The sequence below is a fragment of the Rhinatrema bivittatum genome, chromosome 14 (genome assembly GCF_901001135.1).
Source record: "Rhinatrema bivittatum chromosome 14, aRhiBiv1.1, whole genome shotgun sequence".
NCBI lineage: Eukaryota > Metazoa > Chordata > Amphibia > Gymnophiona > Rhinatrematidae > Rhinatrema > Rhinatrema bivittatum.
In genome coordinates, this window is record NC_042628.1 from 73304751 (window position 1) to 73322820 (window position 18070).

The following is an 18070-nucleotide window of genomic DNA, read 5'->3' on the forward strand; positions in this document are numbered from 1 at the left end:
ACAGACACAAGGGTCTTGGTCTCCAGGGGAAGCCAAACATCAAATAAACTTCCTAGAACTTCGAGCAATGCGATATGCTCTCAGGGCTTTTCAGGAACGCCTATCCAATCACGTCATCCTGATTCAGATGGGCAACCAGGTGGCCATGTGGTACATCAACAAGCAGGGAGGCACAGGCTCCTTCCTTCTGTGTCAGGAAGCTGCGCAGATTTGGGCAGAAGCGCTCTCCCACTCGATATCTCAGGGCCACCTACTTGCCAGGAGTGGACAATGTCTTGGCAGACAAACTGTCATGTCTTTCAACTGCAAGAGTGGTCTCTCAACCCCTCGGTAGCGAACTTCATCTTCCAACAATGGGGATTCCCCAGACAGACCTCTTTGCATCCCCTCAGAACCACAAAGTCGACAATTTCTGCTCCCTCATTCGGAGCGAGCGCTCTCCGCCCAGAGATGCATTCTCCCTCTCGTGGGCAATCGGTATGCTCTATGCATTCCCTCCACGTCCTCTTCTCTTGAAGACTCTCGTGAAGTTACGTCAGGAGAAGGGAACCATGATCCTGATAGCACCTCACTGGCCATGCCAAGTGTGGTTTCCCATACTTCAGGATCTCTCCATCCGCAAGCACATTCCCTTGGGAACGGACCCGTATCTGATCACTCAAAACGACGGATGCCTACGCCATCCCAGTCTTCAAGCCTTGTCTCTGACGGCATGGATGTTGAAAGGTTAATCCTTCAACCACTTAACCTTTCAGATTCGGTTTCTCGTGTCCTGATTGCTTCACGGAAGCCTTCCACAAGAAAATCTTATTCCTATAAATGGAAAAGGTACACATCATGGTGCACGTCGCAGTCCCTTGATCCCTTTTCCTGTCCAATCCCAAGGTTTTTGGACTATGTCTGGCATTTGTCAGAGTCAGGTCTAAAAACCTCTTCCATCAGAATGCATGTCAGTGCGGTAGCCGCCTTCCATAAAGGTGTCGGGGATGTCCCTATATCAGTACAACCCCTCGTAACACGGTTTTTAAAGGGCTTGCTCCATATCAAGCTCCCTTTACGTCCTCCGGCTCCTTCTTGGGACCTTAATCTGGTTCTCGGTCGGCTCATGAAAACTCCATTCGAGCCACTTCACTCCTGTGACCTAAAATATCTCACATGGAAAGTGATTTTCCTTTTAGCTATTACTTCAGCTCGCAGGGTTAGTGAGTTACAAGCCCTAGTTATCTATTCGCCTTACACTAAACTCCTGCAGGACTGGGTGGTACTCCGCACTCACCCTAAATTTTTACCTAAGGTAGTTTCAGAGTTTCACATTAATCAATGCATCATACTACTACCTTTATTCCCAGGCCCCATTCCAATCCAGGAGAGCAGGCTCTGCATACCCTTGACTGTAAACGGGCTCTAGCTTTCTATCTAGACCGTACACTTGCCCACAGGAAGAACACTCAGTTATTCGTCTCTTTCCATCCCAACAACTTAGGGCAACCTGTGGGTAAGCAGACTCTCTCCTCCTGGTTGGCGGACTGCATATCCTTTTGCTACCAGCAAGCAGGCATTCCTTTTCAAGACCTTGTTAAAGCACACTCTGTCAGGGCCATGGCGACTTCAGTAGCACACCTACGATAGGTGCCGCTTCCTGACATTTGCAGGGCTGCCACCTGGAGCTTTCTCCATACCTTCGCAGCCCACTATTGCTTGGACAAAGCCGGAAGACAAGATTCCATCTTCAGCCAGTCTGTCCTGCCTAACCTGTTTCCAACGTGACGTACCAACACCCTTCCGCCTGCCCCGTGGGGTTCAGGATGCCCTCTACCAAATTCCACCCCAGTTGTTGTGCCTGTTGCACGCCGTTGGGTACATTTGGTGCTGTTCGGACATCCTCAGCTCGGTACTCACCCATATGTGAGGACTACCATCCTGCTTGTCCTGTGAGAAAGCAAATGTTGCTTACCTGTAACAAGTGTTCTCCCAGGACAGCAGGATGTTAGTCCTCACAAAACCCGCCCGCCGCCCCGCGGTGTTGGGTTCGTGACGTTTTGTTATTTTATTTTTCGGCACTGCCTGTAGCTTTCAAATAAGACTGAAGGGGGACCCCTGCTGGCTGCAGGGTTAGTGCCATACTGGGCATGCCCACTAGGGGCCAGTCAAAGTTCTGGAAACTTTGACAGAAGTGTTCCGTGATTGGGCTCCATCCTGATGATGTCACCCATATGTGAGGACTAACATCCTGCTGTCCTGTGAGAACACCTGTTACAGGTAAGGAACATTTGCTATATGAAAGATAGAAATGTTTGCCCATGTGCTTCAGCTTTTGCTAGTTTTTTGCCACAGAATCCATGTATGAGCTGATGCAGCAGCAAACTTACACCCCCTTACAGATGGGCGCAATAGTGCCCAGGTGTGGCAGGTTCCTAAATCCGTCTCTGCTTACTGTGCGTCTGCTCCTAATTTTAAGCTGTTCCTCAAGCAAACTTTGCGTGTCTTCCTTAGGACTTTGTGGGCGTTAATGTGCTAATGGAAGCAGGTTTTGAAACATACGAGAAGGACATTCCCAGTTTTTCCAGTTATTCTGCCACTTTGCCCAGGCTCTCGAAGTCATTCAGGCCCACCTGCTTCTTCAGCCTGCACTCCTCTCAGTGGACCCAGACCCTTCACCCTGTCGCATTAGGCCTAATCTATGATTTCTGTAGATTTACTCCTCATGAGGAGCAAGAGTAAATATACGCACCTAATAAGCCTCCATGGGCGGTGGCCACTGGTTTTAAAATACAGATTTACGTGTGAAACTGTTGGCCCTGCCCGGCCCATTTTCCATCCCTCCCCCCTCCCCCCTTTTTTTTTTGTTTTAGCTCACGCATGCATGTATGCATGTAATTAGTGGCTTTTAAAATCCGCATCGCCTACAAACGACCCATGTGTTTCCATAAATGGGCCTTTTAGCGCAAGCAGTGCTTTTAAAATGTGGCCCTAAGTGGGCACCTAAACCAATGGGAGATAAATTAACTTGCCCAAGGTCACAGGGAATATCTATCAGTAAGAGAAATGGGATTCGAATTGTGGGTTCCCTAGTTCACAGCCCTTTGCTCTTAACACTAAGCCACTGCATCCCAAGAATCCAACGGAGTTAGATTCAGATAATGTTAGCGGTAGGGACCTTCACTATCAGTTTTTAATTTGTTTTTTTCCAGGGATTTTTATCAGTGTTTATTACAAGAACAAAAATTATAGTTACCTGATCAAGTTACAAGGCTTTTTCCACTGATTTCTCCCATTTTTGCTCTTTTTGGAATAAACACTGATACATTCCCAGAAGAAATGATATATCAGGTCACGTGTGGGAAGCCCTACCCTAACAAATCTAGTTTCAAGAATATTTTTAACAAACACATAGATAAGATAATGTTTACATTCATCAGTCCTCAGTCAGCCTATTCTGCTATACTAAAAACCAGGTGTGTTTCAAGACCGGAGGAAGCCACAGGTAAGGGCTGGTTTTTGTTGTTGTCCAGTACAATTCCCTGATAGAGGTGGCTAACTCTGGTTTTCGTGAGCAGCAAACAGGCCAGGTTTTCAGGATATCCATAATGAATGTGCACAAGATAGATTTTCATACATTGTCCATATACTGAAACCCTGCTCTGTTTTGGCTCTTAAGGACCGGAATTGGCCACCTCTGCCCTAATATAAAAAAAGAACTCCATCCCCCAGAATCCCTTGCGATGTCTCCTCACCTGCAAAGCTGCCTTGCCCTTGCGGCGTACTCGAGGATGCTCGACGGGCGAGACAGGCGCGCGCCCGCGCCTCCATTGCGGCAGTTCCAGAGCGACCGGGGGAGGGGAGGGGGGAAGGGGGCGTGACGTCACGGGAGCTGACTATAAGAGCCGGCATCGCCCCCTCCCTCCTCTTATTGCGGAGTCGTCGCTGGAATCTAGCAGGTGAAATACTGGTTTCTTTGTTATTAAACAATAAAGGCCCTGATTTTATTTTTTTTTGTGTTTCGGTAATTTTTCGCACGGCTGATATTATTGTGGGGGTTTGTTTTTTTTTAATTTATTTAGTTATTCTCGCGTTTAAATGTTGGGATTAGTGTTGCATAAACGGGTTTGAGAGGGTTAAACGAATGCGTTTTTCTGCTGCTCGGTTCTTGAAAAGTGGTTTTAGCTCTAGGGAGGAGAAAGCGCACCCTAAAGGTATTGTGGGGGAGGGGGGTGCCAGTAACGCGCGACTGCTCCTCTCCTTCCCCTTTCTATTATCTTCCTCCATTCTGCTCATTCATAGAAGCTTGCGAACGGGGGGAGGGGAGGCAAAGGGCGGGTGGGTGGATGCGGGGCGGGGGAGAGCTCCCACGATCGCAGCTGGATGGGGCTGTGAGATTTATGGCTGGAAAGGAAAACACTACTTTTCAAGCACGAAAGATGGCAAATGCATTTAAAAAAAAAAACAGATTTTTTTTTCGTTTTGCATAGATAGTGTGATCAGTAATTGTTACTCCGCTTTACCTTGAAAAGGGGGGTAGAAGTACAACTTGCTCATTCTGTAAGCTTAGGACTTTAAAGCTGTAGCCAGGGGCAAGATATGTGGGAATGCATACAATCCTTACCTTTTACTCTGTAGCAAATCCTAGTGAAGATTAGGAAAAAAACAATTTTGAAGTACTTCACTTTATAAATCTTATAAGTGATGCTGTTATGGGCGAGAGACATTGTAGGCTCAGCTCAGTGGAAGAGTAGCCAGGGTTCGACTGCCACTCCTTGTGACCTTGAGCTGGTCAGCGCACCCTCCATTGCCATAGGTACTAACTTAAGGCCTGATTCACTGAGCTGTGTTCCCATAGACACAAAATAGGGGAAAATAAGCTTTAGTGCATCTGAGTACAGGGAAATACATAATGTATCTGCATGAAATCCACTTTGAAGTGCCTGAAAGGCAGAATAAGTTCTGATTCTGGCCAATTGGCCCTAGTCAACTTTCAAATGACAAGTATGACATAACTATTAAAAATAGTGTAGAATATATATTTACTGGGTTTGTGTAAAAGTTACACTATATATATATTGAGGCCAGCTAGATCAGTGTTGGGCAAGCAATTTAGCTTACTACTGCTACACAAAACCAAGGCAAATCACTCTTAAAGTAAAATGAAGAGGAGGAAACTAGGATGTGAACATAATGTTACCTTATCTTTACAAATATAAAGTGTGAGGGGTTTGTTCGCTGTGCCACTTGAAAAAGGTCCTTGAACAAAATTGTATTGCCCTTAAAGAAATAAACCCTGTTTCTTATTACTGTACATCCTAATGGGGGTGCACTCACAAGTGCTACTATACAGTATTCTTTAAATACTGCCTTCTATTAAAGCACATGCTATACAACTTATTAATAAGATGGGACAACATAGCAAGATATGGGACAACATAGCAAGATATGTTTTCATGATTGCCGGTATATAAAAACTCTAAATAAATAAATAAATAAATAAAAATAGTACCTGAAGCTGCAGTGCCATATAGTAACATAAGACTGCAGATAAAGACCATCTATTGAGTCTGCCCAGCAAGCTGTTTATGGTGGTAGCTGGTGCTCTGCAGGCTTTTATTTTATATACCACTCTTTGCACTTCAAAGTGGATTACATTCAGGAACTGTAATCCTCCAGGCCTTCTGTTAACAGTAATTGCTGCTGTAAGTATGGACCAAATTTTATTTTTTGTTTTTTAGTTAAACAGACTCCTAGATGCTACATGCTGGGAGGTGCACAGAACCTAAATACTGATCCTTTACAATTAAAGGATAAAGCAAGCTTGTAATATGGATATTGTAAGAATTGTGCATTAAAATATGAATATAAGCAAAGCTTTTTTTTCCACCTTCCCTCCTAGTTTTTTTCCATTTCAGACAATGGTCTCTTCAGGGCTAGTTGTATGGGAAATGTCCCACAAATCTCCAATGAGACTAGGAGCACCTATCCAGGCTGCTATTCCTCTTCCTCCCGCTTACCTTCAAGGCTAGCATGCAGTATTGCGGAGGAGAAGCTGTGTTCGCAGTCTGTTCCTGTCTGCTCACTGTGGATGTGCCTGCACTGGCCAGGGAAGAAGTGGGTCCTTGGCTGCTTCATTTGCAGGACACAGCTGATGTTGCACTGGGTGCTTAGAGTCAAACTTTAGGCACCTGGGATTTTTCCTCCTCATCCCAAAGCTGAGGTCAGATTAAGGACTTGACCATGAATATGCACACAGGGGTTCACAAAGTCAATGCAGTGGCTGAGGAGCAGCTCAGTAGATTAAGGTTTGGGATTCTTCCTACATAATCCCAATGTTTTTATCCCTATGTCTCTGCAATTTGAATATTTAAATATTTTGCACCTGGCTGCAACACATCCTCATTTAAGGAGAAAATGGCACAGCTATCCAGGACTTGCTAAACTAGTTCTCAGATTGAGTTTCTGCTGACAAATATCGGCCTTGCAAAATGCTCTAAACCTAGGGAAGGGAACAGTCCTGCAGAAGACGTTAGAAACGGTTCTGAAATGTTAGCAAGATGGCACCCTAGTGTAGTCTATGCACAACAAGAGTTTCTGAAGCCTGTTACTGCCGTGACAATGAGACAACCTCCCGTGGCAGGAAGAACTTTCTATGCCTCCCAAGATCTGGTGTCTGTCGTTTGCTGCAGTGAGATTAGCAATGCTGACAGGGGAAGTGGAGGAGGAAGCTCTGTGGTTGCTGTTAACTTGTACATGGGAGATCGCTGTGTCGCCATTCTTAAGAGATATCGAAGGACGGCAGGTATTGAGCAGCTCGGCTATACGGGGAGCATCGGGGATAGCTTCCACTTGGCGCAACCTTCTAAGTTTTACGTTGGAGATTTGCAGGGCCAAATGTGGAGCTTGGGCAAGACTTTGGACAAATTGCGTAAATAGTGGATAAAAATCCATTAGAGGGTAAAGTAAATGGTCAAGGAATCCAGATAATTGATGCTGTGGAAAGTCAAAGTTGCTGAGGCTGAAGAGGCCAAGGACACTGGTTCTAAGCTTACATTTGGAAAACTCTGTGAGGTGCCATAATCTGCACTTTATCAGCATTTATTTATGGAGATATCGTGATCCTTCCAATTGAAAGGGCATTTGATTTGCCTCCATATATTGGCGAGATAGTTGAAGTGGGTCAACTTGAGCATTCCCCAATATCCAAGGATACCTTGAACCTATTGACTCTTTTAGTCAATGGATGTATTACTCTATGTCAATGAATGTATTACTCTAATTCCTTGGCTTTGGAATCTTATAGTAGATTCTGAGATTTTCCTTCAAGCATTGTCAGGCGCTGTTAACGTAAACTGAGTTTCCTGCTGTTGCTGAAGCTGCACAGAAAAGACAACAGTTTCTCTTACTGAGAGGGAGAGTACTTCAGTTAAGTGCCTTGTTCTAGTAAAACTTCCTTGAATAAGGTTAAATATTAAAACGTTTCCTACCTTTTTTTGAACCTGGGCAGTTAAGCTTATTTTTTTTCTTGGGTGACAAGGTTGTGCAGTTGGGCATTCCCTCACCACCTTCATCTACTCCTTCATCTCCCTGCATTATCTCTCAGTTATTGAATTGTATACCTACACTAGGTTTTGCATTTCTTCATATTTTTATTACTTTTGGATAGTGGCACTCATTAGAATAATGGTGGACTTATGAATTTGTAGATAACATTTTTTTTTTCCTGGATAATTTTGACTAATTATATTGGGAATCTTGCAAACTTGATATTTCATCTTAAATTGGAATTTGCTTAAGTGTTTTTAAAACTGGGTAAAGTAGAAATTCAGGTCTTTTGATGGCAGCCATGCACAATGAAAAATACAGCTATTTGACCTCCATGTCTTTATGGAGAGACTCCTGCAGCATCTGTCAGGGATGCCGTCTTTCTGCAGAAAAAAGGCAACTTCTGTGCTGGATACTGCAGGCCCAGGCTGGATGAGCTTTCTCACTGTTCAAAATAATTTATGCTTAAGTCTCTGCTGTCTGACTAGAAGCAGGGACTCACATGGTTAGACTGCTGTAAGATAGCAGGTCGTCAAAAAATGCAGGTGTATGTGCCCTCTGTAGTATCACTCTTCCGTAACATAAATTTGCTCCTGCGGCAGGAGGTGATGCTATCCAGAGATGCAGCTCTCTTGAGCCTATCGGGCCATTCCTTCCGGTTGTAATTGTATAAACAGTAGCTGTGAGCTCAGACTCTTAGAACTTTGCTCAGCCCTGATCTTAAGAGGTGTTTTTTGTTTTTAAATTGTATTAATTTGTGATGTCAAGATTAGGATACGTGGTATCTTGCTACCTGTTCCATTACCAAGGAAAAAATGGCACTGCTTATATTAATGGATTTCTTCAGAAGCTATGGACATTACTCTTCCTAAATGGTCTTTTTTGAATATTTTTCATTTAAACTTTGGTTTTGTATTTATATATGAATGTTCCTATTCTACTGCAGGGATTCCCAAACACAGTCCTCAAGGGCTTCAATCCAGTTGGATTTTCAGGATTTCCACAAAGAATATGCATGTGGGTTGTGTGTGTGTGTGTCTGTGTGGTGTAGCTTCTTTTTTTTATGCACTACCTGGATTCTATGCAAATGAAAGCCAGATTGAGCTGTGGCGCTGACAGTTTGGAGATCCTTGCTGTACTGGCTTACAAAACAATTTTTTGCTCACTTTTCATATAATATAACATAAGACTTGCCATACTGGGTCAGATCAAAGGTCCATCAAGCCCAGTATCCTGTTTCCAACAATGGCCAAGCCAGATCACAAGTACCTAGTGGGATCCCAAGGGGTAGATAAATTCCAAGTTGCTTATCCCAAGAATAAGCAGTGGATTTGCAACTCCACCTTAATGGTTAATGGATTCTTCCTCCAGGAGCTTGTCCATTTAGCAGTCTTAAATACATTAAGGGTTTTATATCCTTTGAGGTAGGGCTGATAGCAATATTGGCTCTTGCATAATTCTGTATAGCTAGAGGAGAAGGGGTGTATATGCTAGAACTCCTCAAAGCAGGGATATTCAAACTGGTTTGTGGCTGGAAGAGATGTATTCAGTTTTGGGATATCCCAATGAAGAATATATATGAGATTTGCATATATTGAAGACAGTGCATGCAACTCTCATGCATATTCATTAAACTGAAAACCTAACGGGCTGCAGGGCTCCAAGGGATGGTTTTGGCCCCTGCCTTAAAGGATCAGGTCTAATTATTTAATGAGGCCTACCTTAAGGGGTACCCAGGCCAAAGGACGATACCCTGGAGAGGGAAACAAAAAAAAACAAGGCCTGGACTGGGAGGGGGAAGCTTCAGGGAGTATGCTAAGACCATGTATATGTGAGTACATGCTGAATTTCTGTTGTAGAAGCTGTTGAGGTAAGTTTGCTGCAGGGGTGGTTATATAATGAGGTAGGGTGGCTGCCTTGAGACAAAATGTTGGTTGCAGAAAATGCTTCCCCTACCTTCAAACACAGTGGTTGTAGCACTTTGCCCCATCAGCAGGATAGAGCAAGACCCATGCAGCGGTGCACTTGAGGTTCTGACAGTTCTTACTTTCACTAGCATGAAGATTTATTTATAAAGATCTATATGGTAGTGTGGTGGTGGGGTTCCCATACACACACCCTGCAAGCTGCTCTGAATGGTGTACTACCAGTAGGAGAAAAACAGGGTGGAGGTGAGTGAGGAAGAAAAGGGAGGGGTTGAGCCAAAAAGATTAAATGATTTCTTTGCTTCGGTGTTTACTGAAGAGGATGTTGGGGAGGTACCTGTAATGGAGAAGGTTTTCATGGGTAATGATTCAGATGGACTGAATCAAATCACGGTGAACCTAGAAGATGTGGTAGACCTGATTGACAAACTGAAGAGTAGTAAATCACCTGGACCGGATGGTATACACCCCAGAGTTCTGAAGGAACTAAAAAATGAAATTTCAGACCTATTAGTAAAAATGTGTAACCTATCATTAAAATCATCCATTGTACCTTAAGACTGGAGGATAGCAAATGTAACCCCAATATTTAAAAAGGGCTCCAGGGGCGATCCGGGAAACTACAGACCGGTTAGCCTGACTTCAGTGCCAGGAAAAATAGTGGAAAGTGTTCTAAACATCAAAATCACAGAACATATAGAAAGACATGGTTTAATGGAACAAAGTCAGCCATGCTTTACCCAAGGCAAGTCTTGCCTCACAAATCTTCACTTTTTTGAAGGAGTTAATAAACATGTGGATAAAGGTGAACCGGTAGATGTAGTGTATTTGGATTTTCAGAAGGCGTTTGACAAAGTTACTCATGAGAGGCTTCTAGGAAAAGTAAAAAGTCATGGAACAGGTGGCGATGTCCTTTCGTGGATTACAAACTGGCTAAAAGACAGGAAACAGAGTAGGATTAAATGGACAATTTTCTCAGTGGAAGGGAGTGGCTAGTGGAGTGCCTCAGGGATCTGTATTGGGACCCTTACTTTTTCAATATATTTATAAATGATCTGGAAAGAAATACGACGAGTGAGATAATCAAATCTGTAGATGACACAAAATTGTTCAGAGTAGTTAAATCACAAGCAGATTGTGATAAATTGCAGGAAGACCTTGTGAGACTGGAAAATTTGGCATCGAAATGGCAGATGAAATTTAATGTGGATAAGTGCAAGGAGATGCATATAGGGAAAAATAACCCATGCTATAATTACACAATGTTAGGTTCCATATTAGGTGCTACAACCCAAGAAAGAGATCTAGGTGTCATAGTGGATAACACATTGAAATCGTCGGTTCAGTGTGCTGTGGCAGTCAAAGCAAACAATGTTGGGAATTATTAGAAAGGGAATGGTGAATAAAACAGAAAATATCATAATGCCTCTGTTTCGCTCCATGGTGAGACCGCACCTTGAATACTGTTTACAATTCTGGTCGCTGCATCTCAAAAAAGATATAATTGTGATGGAGAAGGTACAGAGAAGGGCAACCAAAATGATAAGGGGAATGGAACAGCTCCCCTATGAGGAAAGACTAAAGAGGTTAGGACTTTTCAGCTTGGAGAAGAGACGACTGAGGGGGGATATGAGAGGTCTAGAACGGATAGATGTAAATCGGTTAATTACTCTTTCAGATAATAGACTAGGGGGCACTCCATGAAGTTAGCATGTGGCACATTTAAAACTAATCGGAGAAAGTTCTTTTTTATTCAACGCACAATTAAACTCTGGAATCTGTCAGAGGATGTGGTTAGTGCAGTTAGTATAGCTGTGTTTAAAAAAGGATTGGATAAGTTCTTGGAGGAGAAGTCCATTACCTGCTATTAAGTTCACTTAGAGAATAGCCACTGCCATTAGCAATGGTTACATGGAATAGACTTAGTTTTTGGGTAATTGCCAGGTTCTTATGGCCTGGTTTGGCCTTTGTTGGAAACAGGATGCTGGGCTTGATGGATCCTTGGTCTGACCCAGTATGGCATGTTATGTTCTAAGATGGGGCAGGGGAGTAAGATTGGAAGGAATGAAAGGGGGGGGGGGGAGGTAGGTGACTGAGCTCATGTGTGAACACGCAGAAGACATTCACTACTAATACATGTGCTCCTCTTTTGGGTTCTCATCTGCCCTGAGTCTTCATGAAATGAGCTGTGGCTTTCCTCAGGATCCTCCTCACTGGTTCAGCGATGAATCCAGAAATCCTGTGGATCAGAGCGCCTCTGCAAATGCTCCCACCTCAACTGATCCTCATGATGGATGTCTTCCCAGGGTTGGGGAGCTCATCCCCTCCAATATAAGGCCAGTGATCAGGGCAGGAGACACCATTGCAAATCAAATTGTTAGAGCTCAGAGCAAGTCTCCATGCCCTGGTGGCATTCAAGCATTTGCTCAAGGGGAAAACAGTAATGAGACACATACAACCAAGTAGCTATTTTTTACACAAACAAGCAAAGAGGGTCCAGTTCTTTAATGCTGTGCAAAGAGCCAGTTCTGATATGGGACTAGGCAGGCACTTGCTCCATCAACCTTCACGTGACATAGGTGGACAGACTCAGCAGAATTTTCCATCCACACGAGTGGTCTCTGGACCAACAAATAGTAAACATCTTCTACCACTAGGGTACATCTTGGCTAGACCTCTTTGCAACTGAACACAAGAAGAAACTGCAGCGTTCTTGCTCAGTGCTACCCAGCTGCAACAGTCTTGCAAGATGGCATTCCTTCTGTCATAGTCGTCAGGTCTTCTATACGCTTTTCCTCCAATTCCCCCTAATCACACAATACAGAAATGTATCCAGGTTGAGGAAGAGATGATTCTGATAGCCTTGGTATGCCTATCTAGTTCAACTGTCAATACAATCTCCTAGAGCAGTGGTTCTCAATCTTTTTTCTGTCGGGACACACCTGACAGATGGTTCTCACATGCATGACACCCTGACCCATGATCATCATGGGGCTAGATGTAAAAGTACAGTTTGCATCCATGGGAACCCCCCTGACCCACAATAATGGATGTAAAGCAGAATTATGACATTCCCCATACAACTCACCCTACAAAAAAGATGTTCTGGTGTCATCTCAGTAACAGCAACTCAAACTCCTTCTACTTCCAGGCTCAACAGCCCTACTTATGAAAAGACAGCAGTTTACCACCAATGCATGTCCTCTTGAGAAAACACAACAAATAAAAGACTGATACAAACGCTTACATGCTAGTAAAATATCTCTGTAACAGACACAGAACCGACCTAACATACTCCCAGGATCTGTAGTAATGCACATAAACTAATCCGCACACAGTTACACCTGTATTATGGAATACACTCAAACAGGAGCAACCCTATCTATGAAAAGGCAACACTACAAATATTAAATCAGGTCCTAAAAACCAATACACCTCTTATTAGCAAAACAGAACAAGCCAAGCTGCTATAGATCCCCACACAGAAATAATTGTAAAACTATACTAATAAGCAGAATAAATGTTTCAAAACAGTTATGAACAGAATAACATCCAACAATTAAACTCATAAAAACTATTAAACATTCTCCAAACACCAATAAAATATTTCAAAAAAGCAGACATCACATAATATTAAATAATTAAAATGGCAGTCAAGAAAAATAAACTTAAAGCCACCTTTACTTACCCCCTCCAGCAGCTCTCCTACTCCCTTTCCATCAGGCCGTAGCACACACCAGAAGCAGCAGTAGTGGCTAAGCTCTACACTCATGATCCTCTTCTTTAGTGCCCATGTCTCTCTCACACACACCATACCAGTCATGCCCCCATGACCAGTTTCTGTCTCTCACACACCAATCATCTCCCAAACAGTCTTTGACACACACACCAGTCACCTTCCTGAATAGTTTCTCTCTTGCCATACACACACAGGCTTCCCACGCCCGTGTTCTACTTACATATATGGGCTTCTCACTCTCATAATCACTTTCTGTCTCACACACACTCTCCAGTCTCTCACTCCCATGCTTGTTCTCTCCACATGCACAGGCTTCTCATTCCCTGAATCACATTTTCTCTCACATTCACACAGTCACCTTACCAACCAGTCTTTCTCTCTCATGCATGCACACACAGGCTTCTCACTCCCATGCTTTCTTTTACACACACCCCCACAACACCAGGCTTCCTAGGCCCATGCTTTCTCACATACCCAGATTTCTCACTTCCATGCTTTTTCTCTCACACACAATCAGTCACCTCCCTGACTGTCTCACACTCTCTCATACACATCAGTCATCTCCCTGAGCAGTCGCTTTCATTGTCTCTCACATATACACACACCAGCTCTCTCTCCAGCCCCCACAGGCCAAGAAAGAAGAATCCCATCTGCTGCGGGAGGCTCATGCTGCTGTCTCCTTTCCTGATTACCGGCTGCTTCAATTGCTTGGGGGCTGATGCTGCTGCCACCACTGCTATTTTTCCCAAATGGCACGGCTTTCTTCTTCCCGCGCACCGCGTATCACTTCCTGTTCCAGGTCACGGGGGTGGGGGGGGGGCACGGGAAGAAGAAAAGGCCAACTGCAGGTGCCACTGCTTCTTTTATCACCGCTGCTGTTCCCACTGGGCTTGAATGTGCTGATAGCCTGGTGGCAACAGCAGCAGGGAAGGAAGAGCAACGGGAGAGACCGGGAGCACGCAACACACTGGTTGAGAAGCGCTGTCTTAGCATTTACCCAAACCTTTTGACACAGGAGGGAACCCTACTACATCTACTTTACTCCTCTCTGCATGTCATGGTATGGATGTTGAAAGCAAGGGCCTAGCACCATTACTGTTGCCAGTACCTATCCAGGGCATCCTGCTTTCTGCCAGGGAACCATCGAATCGTAAGAACTAACTTCAAATGGAGACATTACTCATATTAGTGTCAACACTCTCTTGACCCTTTCACTTGCCCTCCAAAACAATTACTCAACTACTTATCCCATCTTTACCAGAGGGGTCTAAAGACATATTCGGTCAGGGTTCATCTAAGTGCTATCACCGCATATCATGGTCAAGTGAAGCTTTCCATTTCACTACACCGGCTCATATCAAGATTCATGAGGAGACTTCAAGTACCCCTTCCTGGGATATTAACATGGTTCAAAGGATGCTTTCATAAGGGCACCAATAACTAGAGACAGCCCTACTAAAGTTCCTAACATGGAAAATCTTTTATTCTTGGTCATCCCTTCCGCATGCTGAGAGTGATCTTCAAGCCTTGGTCACGTGTCTCCTTACCTACAGTTTTTTTTTCCATGACACAGTGGTTTTCTGATCGCACCCAAAGGTGGTCTCAGTCTTTCATATAAACTAGTCAATTGCACTTTCCCAAGCTACATCAAAATCAATGTGAAAAAATCTTGCATACATTATATTGTAAATCAGCCTTAGCTTACTACAAGCAAAGAACGCAGGGCCATAGACAAGCTCAACAACTGTTTTTCTATTTCTTTCAACCCTAATAAACTAGGAGTGGCAGTTACAAAGTGGACTCTATCAAACTGGATCACAGACTGTGTACAATTCTATTCTTCAGCCTCCCTACCTTTGCCTACTACCGTAGGATCTAGGCACTTAAGTCAGATCTACTGCCTCCTCCATAATGCCCTTCAAAAGCTTACCTATTGTGGTCATTTGTACACACTTTTACAGCCCAGCTGTCAGCTTTGAGCAGTGTTGAGTTCTGTCCAAGAGGGGTAGAGACCACCACACAAGGACTGGTTGCAAATAAAAGAAATGCTCCTTATCCTTAGCAGGGGGTTAGGGTGCTTTCAACCCTCAGCTTGGGACTCCAAGACAACATGGCCAATTCAGCCTGCTTATTGATTTGGGGGGGATGGGAAGCAAGTTTGATTACCATAAAGAGTGTTTTGTTCTGTAGATAGCGGGATGAATTAGCCTTGTGTACCTGCCCTCCTCCCTGGTTAGTCTCTACCTCCCACAGGACAGTCCCTAGTCAGTTATGAACTGAGAAGACTCTATTTTGGTCGATCATGCGGGAACTGCTGCGCATGAGCAGAGCAGCAAAGCTCTGCCGCTTGGAGCTCCGCAGAGTGCGCTGACGGATGTCACCCAAGACAGCTTTGCTAATTCATCCTGCTAACTAAGGCAAAGGCTGTTTATGCCAAGCAAACTTGCTTCTCTGCTGGCAGTAGTTCCTGTGTAGGGATCTCTAGCAGCCTCTCTTGTTCTATTTTCCTAATAGGAGATGTATTGGTATTCTTTGGCCTGGTGTAATATTTGCAGTGTTGCCTTTTTAAAGGTAGGGTTGATGCTGTTTGAGTGCTGGCACTTAATGCTATTTTGATATGGGAGTTGTACCATATTTTGTAATTTGGTTTACACATGGCTTTGAGGGCCAGCCCACACTTGTGTGTTACAATATGCTTCATATACAGGTCCAGGTGTCTCTCTCGCAGGGCTTTCTGGATGGTACCATAGCCATGCATGTAAATATAACATGTGACATTTTTATCTCCCTTTCTGGGTCAGGAAAGTGGTTAATAAACACTGAAATACATACATAAAGTTGTGTGTTTGGCAAGGTTGGCTTAAGGTTTATCTAGGGCATCTAATACTCTAGTACTGGCTTGAGAGAGTGCACTATACACAGGCCTCCACCATTCACCTATCCCCAGGGGGGTAGATACTGGGGAAAGGTGGCAGGCAGGTAACAGTTTTTCCCAGGACTCTGGCAGCTTCCTAGCAATATCACTGGTGCTCATCACTTATCTCTTCTCCCCCCCTTCCCAACATATCAAATCACTGAAAGGGCCAGACTCCCAAGTGGGAGCCCTTCCACCTTGGCCTCAGTGGTTTGACCTATGCTGTGCCTTGGTGTGGGTTTGTGGCACAGGGAGAGGTGCTCTCTCATCCCTTGCCTCCGGCAGCAGATTGCCTTTAGCCATGCCTGACTGGATCTGTATTTTTGCATATAACAAAAGCTGTTTCCTCTGCACTCAAACACAAGTGGGTTATACACCTCTACCAGCAGATGGCAATTGAGTAAAAGCTGACGTCAGATATATAGTCCTGCCCTGACCCAGGCCCATCAGTATTCTGTTACCAGCAGATGGTGGACAGGCATTTCAGGAGAAAACGAGAAGCTGGACAGCACCACTTGCCTCCTGTAGTGCTATCAGTAGGTCACTCTGTGGAATGCTTTGAGTGTAGTGTCCTTTTCTGGCATGGACATACAAAAAAAAGCTAGTTGCAGGCTGAGAGGCTTGATGGTATGAAGGCTTTTGCCCTCTCCCCCTGTAGCCAGGGATCCATTCCTGCTTTCAAGCAGGGAGAACTGAGCTCAGGTTTAAAAAAAAAAAATAAAGGCAAAGAGACTAAGATATTTTTTTTGTTTTCCATATTTCGTTCTTACTGGGTCTTCCTTCCTCAGTATTGGTGTTTGACATCCTCCCGCTCACATCTCTGGGGAATTTAGTGAGGTGTGGGTTGAGCAGCCTTTGGCTAGGCCCCATGCCCAGGCTTGGTATCGCACGCTCTTGTTTGTGCCTTCTCATTGCACAACTGTGTGTAGTGACAGCGTGCATATGCAGGTCTGCTTGTGCATAATGCAGTGGCCTTGTGTGCATACTTCGGCTTGCCAGTGGGCACCTAGCTGAGTGTGTGTTGGGCACTCGAGTATGCACTTAAGCACTTATCTTATTGAGGTATGCAACAAACCTGGTTCAACATGGCACCACTGTCTAAGTCTAAGCATTTAGCAATTTTGTGCTGCTTGCCAGCTGGGGTTTTCTGTGACTGGTACTGGCTCAGTGACTTGCCTCCTCCTGACTTTTGGTCCATCACCTCAGTCAGAGGGGAGTGGGACAGTAGGTGACACAAGTGTGTCCCATTCTTCAGTTGATCCACTGGCAGAGACATCTTTATGAGATACTTGGAGGAAGTCAGGTTTGGGCCTTTGGGTGAAAATTTTCCAGGGACTATAGATCTCCTCTACAGGGGTGCCCTTCAGAGGCTGTAATACCTCCTAACGTAGGGTCCCCACTTAAAAACACTGCAGTGCAGCGGTCCTGAACGTTGATCGTGAAGACGTGGCTCAAGATGACACTGATTTGGAGTTTCTTCCCTCTTGAGGAAGGGGGAAATTCTCCAGATTTAGAGCTACACAGAACTTTGCTCAGTTTCTCTCATAGAGATGGGTTGCATTATCTCGCTCTGAAGATGCTTGCTGTGGCTGGGAGTGACTCTAAGAGTGCACAGAAGGACCCCCATGTTGGGCCCACTGCACAAGGAATCATGTTTCTTCTTCTCCTGGATGCGATTCAAGAGTTGATTGATCTTGAATGGAGTGTGCCAGAAGCAAGCTTTAAAGGAGGGCATACCTGGGGCAGGTTTGTGTCCCTTGGTTCCAAAGGCAAGAGCAGTTGCATTTCCCAAAGGTGGATGTGCTGATGTGTTATGTTACTAAGCAAACCACCATACTGGTGGAAGGAGGGGCCAGCTCTAAAGGATGCTCAGGATAGGAGGATTGAAGCTATCCTTAAGCCTTTGAGGCCATGGCAATGAATTTGCAAATTGCTGCTTGTTCCCTAGTGGCTTGAGCTAGTCTG

At 44.5% G+C, this 18070-nt stretch overlaps 1 protein-coding gene across 1 annotated transcript in view; it reads left to right on the forward strand.

Annotated features, from left to right (window-relative positions):
* The first annotated feature begins 3831 nt into the window (after nucleotides 1–3831).
* The window catches only part of GAPDHS (glyceraldehyde-3-phosphate dehydrogenase, spermatogenic), a 57988-nt gene continuing 43749 nt past the window's right edge, over nucleotides 3832–18070 (forward strand). Inside the window, exon 1 of the mRNA XM_029576714.1 lies at nucleotides 3832–3938. The gene's annotated coding sequence lies outside the window, so the exon portion shown is untranslated. The remainder of the gene's footprint in view (nucleotides 3939–18070) is intronic.